This window comes from Triticum dicoccoides, chromosome 3A (genome assembly GCF_002162155.2).
Source record: "Triticum dicoccoides isolate Atlit2015 ecotype Zavitan chromosome 3A, WEW_v2.0, whole genome shotgun sequence".
NCBI lineage: Eukaryota > Viridiplantae > Streptophyta > Magnoliopsida > Poales > Poaceae > Triticum > Triticum dicoccoides.
Genome location: NC_041384.1, coordinates 401943031 through 401947833, shown reverse-complemented (window position 1 = coordinate 401947833; position 4803 = coordinate 401943031).

Below are 4803 nucleotides of genomic sequence, written 5' to 3'. Positions count from 1 at the left end.
GCAGTCGTAGTTTAAGATAGCCACCGAGTCAAAGCTGGCTTGCTACAGTTAAACTCCACCACCCCCCTTGTTGATACCGATGCATATGTAGATAGTTCTGATGTAAGTCTTGTTGAGTACTTTTGTACTCATGTTTGCTTAATTTATGTTTTGCAAAGAGACTTTAGTCTCGCTAGTAGTTTCGTGTGGACTTCGACGTTTAGCTTGATACCTCAGCTACGATCTTGTGCCCTCGGCAGGATCTGGTAGATAGTCAGGCTTCTTAGCCTTTTTCATTTGTAGATGTCTGTACTCAGACATGTTAAGCTTGCGCATGTGCTTTGATTTGTATGCTATGATTGTTGGGTCATGTGACCCATGTTTATAATATCTCGCTCCTCGAAGCCTAATGAATAAATACTTGAGTCGTAGAGTTATGTTGTGATGCCATGTTGTATTTACACATATCGAGCATATTGTGTGTATGATTGAAATGCTTGGTATGTGTGGGATCCGACAATCTAGTTGTTTATCCTTGGCAGCCTCTCTTATGGGGAAATATAGTCTAGTGCTTCCATGAGCCATAGTAGTCCGCTACAGCCCGGTTCACCGGAGTCCTGCTAGCCCAGCACTACTGCTCAGGACACTCGACTGGCCGGCATGTGTTTCACTTCGTTCCTGTGTCTATCCCTTCGGGGAAATGTCACGTGGTGACATCCGGAGTCCTGCCTAGCCTGCTACAGCCCGGGTTCCCGGAGTCCTGTTAGCCTAGTGCTACAGCCCGGATTCACACGCTGCTGACCGACATGCTCGATGTGATTCATGTATGCCTGTCCCCATAGGTTGGTGCCGCTTTGGGTTCACGACTAGCCATGTCGGCCCGGGTTCTCTGTCATATGGATGCTAGCGACACTATCATATACGTGAGCCAAAAGGCGCAAACGGTCCCGGGCCATGGTAAGGCGACACCCGTGGGAATACCGTGCGTGAGGCCGCAAAGTGATATGAGGTGTTACCGGCTAGATCGATGTGACTTGGAATCGGGGTCCTGACATTTTTACATTATGTTTTCATGAACTTTCAACTGATTTGTTTCTTTGAACTTTATTTCTTCCTCTTCTTCATTATTTGAACTTCGCTAGAATTTACTTATGAGAACTTCTAGGAGTTTTACGTATTTCTCTATGCACTTTTTTTCAAAGAGGGGTGTGCACTTCTCGAAACAAAACATACGGACTTAGCTTGTACCGCGTTGTTGAACAGTAAAAACAGCGACCAATATAGTGCAGTGTATTCATAGTGAACGACCTTGTACTGCGTCACTGAACGGCACGAGGTGGCGGCGGCGAATGACATGAGTGTTGCAGGTGTGGTGAATAGCAAGAAATCAGGGAAAATGTGGAGAAATTGTGTGTGTGTGTGTCCTTTTTTGCATGTGTTACATATGAGCTGGCATCTGTACTCTCAAAAACATATGAGATGGCATCTGAATTCTTCTACCTATCTGCATAATGAGTGAGTTTGTAAATACGGAAGGAGAAAAAAATCTTCAAGACAACCAATCCCTCTCTTCGTCGGACTTCTCTCCATTTTTAAATCGAACTTCAACGATCTGTCTCCATCTGCAGATTTTGGGAGCACTGTCTGCTGTGGATTAGAATCAATTAGAGAGAGAGATGTAGCATCACATGATAGACAAAACAAAATTGTCATGGCGCACAATCAAGAGAATTTGCAGAGTTAACATGATTCCTTCCACTGTGAGATCCATCGAGCTTCTACAAATTTTTCAGTGATCTCTGTTTTTCTTCAATACATAGAATTGAACTAATGCACCTAGTTAGGTTGAACTAAACTAAAGTGATGGGAGGTGGTGGCAGCGCGGGGCTTGTCACAGGTGAGCGGGATGGCAGGAGGAGGAGGCGCACTGCGCGGAGTGGCTGGCCAGCGCTGCGCAGGGGAGGCACTCGGGAGAGGGGAGACGATGGGCTGCGGCGGTGGCCGGAGGGCACTGGTCGTGCGGCGTAGCTGGAGGAGGAAGCCATGATTGTGGCCTCCCTCCACGCTCCTCGTCCCGAGGCCATCCATGGGTTGCTCACCGTGGCCAGACGGTCGAAGCGGGAGGCGGAGCCGGAGGAAGAAGTTGGGGGCGACAACGACAGCGCCAGTGGGAGTGGATCCGGGAGCTGGCGTCGTGGGTCGGGGGTCGTCGCGAGAGCAGGGTAGGTAGCCGGGCTACTGCAGGAGGCCGGCAGAGGGGCCGTGAGAGGATACCAGTAGAGAGGCCGCGGGAGCTGGAGGCACGTCGGCGCTGAGATCCTCGTCGGCGGGCGGGGGAGGGAGGTCACCGTCGCGGCTGAATCAGGGGTGGACGAGGACGCCGCCGCGGTTGAAGCAGGAGAAGTACGACGGCGGCGCGCATGGAAGGTGGGGTGGGGCAGCATCGGCGCGTCGGGAAGGCGAGGTGGGGCGGCTGACTCACGTCGGGATGGCCGGGTGTGGCGGAGGAATCTCGCCGGTATGGCCGTGTGGGGCGGCTGGATCGGGGGAGGTTGAGGGGAACATGGGGATGGAGGGAGGTTGCGGGAGAGAGGATAGGATTTCATTTTTTGGTTTTCTCGGGAGTCGGGAACATCCCATCTGAGGGGGGCACCGCTAGAATACACACCAACGATTGTTAGCCGTGTGAGGCACCCCCTCCCCCTCCACACTTTACGCCTTCAGTCATATTGTCGTAGTGCTTAGGCGAAGCCCTGCGCGGGTCACTTCACCATCACCGTCACCACGCTATCGTGCTGACAAAACTCTCCCTCAACACTTTGCTGGATCAAGAGTTCGAGGGATGTCATCGAGTTGAACGTGTGCAGAACTCGGAGGTGCCGTACGTTCGGTGCTTGATCAGTCAGAACAAGAGGAAGTTCGGCTACATCAACCGCATTGTCAAACGCTTCCGCTTTTGGTCTACGAGGGTACATGGACACACTCTCCCCCTCTCGTTGCTATGCATCTCCTAGATAGATCTTGCGTGAGCGTAGGAATTTTTGAAATGGCATGCTACGTTCCCCAATAGTGGCATCCGAGCCAGGTCTATGCATAGATTGTATGCACAAGTAGAACACAAAGAGTTGTGGGCGATGATCGTCATATTTCTTACCACCAACGTCTTATTTTGATTCAGCAGTATTGTTGGATGAAGTGGCCTGAACCAACCTTACATGACCACGTTCATGAGACCGGTTCCACCGACAGACATGTAACTAGTTTTGCATAAAGGTGGTTGTCGGTGTGTGTTTATCCAACTTTAGTTGAATCGAATTTGACTACGGCCGGTCCTTGTTGAAGGTTAAAACAACAAACTTGATAAATCACCGTTGTGGTTTTGATGTGTAGGTAAGTACGATTCTTACTAGAAGCCCATAGCAGCCGCGTAAAACTTGCAACAACAAAGTAGAGGGCGTCTAACCTATTTTTGCAGAGCATGTTGTGATGTAATATGGTCAAGACATGATGTGATATACGTTATTGTATGAGATGATCATGTTTTGTAAAAGTTATCGGCAACTGGCAGGAGCCTTACGGTTGTCGCTTTATTGTATGAAATGCAAACGCCATGTAATTGCTTTACTTTATCACTATCCGTTAGCAATAGTTGTAGAAGAAATAGTTGGCGAGACGACCACGACGATATGATGGAGATCAAGGTGTCAAGCCGGCAACGATGGAGATCATGACTATGCTTTGGAGGTGGAGATCAAAGGCACAAGATGATGATGGCCATATCATGTCACATATTTTGATTGCATGTGATGTTTATATTTTATGCATCTTATTTTGCTTAGTATGGCGGTAGCATTATAACATGAACCCTTACTAAAATTTTAAGGTATAAGTGTTCTCCCTAAGTATGCACCGTTGCGACAGTTCGTCGTGCTAAGACACCACATGATGATCGGGTGTGATAAGCTCTACGGTCACATACAATGGGCGCAAGACAGTTTTGCACATGCAAAATACTTGGGTTAAACTTGACGAGCCTAGCATTTACAGACATGGCCTCGGAAAACTGGAGACCGAAAGGTCGAACGTGAATCATATAGTAGATATGATCAACATAGAGATGTTCACCATTGAAAACTACTCCATCTCACGTGATGATTGGACATGGTTTAGTTGATTTGGATCACGTGATCATTTAGATGACTCGAGGGATGTCTATCTAAGTGGAAATTCTTAAGTAATTTGATTAATTGAACTTAATTTATCATAAACTTAGTCCTGATAGTATTTGCATATCTATGTTATAGATCAATAGCTCCTGTTGTAGCTCCCCTATGTTTTTGATACGTTCCTAGAGAAAACTAAGTTGAAAGATGATAGTAGCAATGATGCGGACTGGGTCCATGATCTGAGGATTATCCTGATTGTTGCACAGAAGAATTATGTCCTTGATGCACAGCTAGGTGATAGACCTATTGCAGGAGCAGATACAGACATTATGAATTTTTGACAAGCTCGGTATGATGACTACTTGATAGTTTAGTGCACCATGCTTTACGGCTTAGAACCGGGACTTCAAAAACGTTTTGAATGCCATGGAGCATATAAGATGTTCCAAGAGTTGAAATTGGTATTTCAGACTCATGCCCATGCTGAGAGGTATGAGACCTCTAACAAGTACTTTTCCTTCAAGATGGAAGAGAATAGCTCAGCTAGTGAGCATGTGCTCAGAATGTCTGGGTACTACAATCACTTGAATCAAGTGGGAGTTAATATTCCAGATAAGATAGTGATTGACAGAGTTCTCTAGTCACTATAACCAAGTTA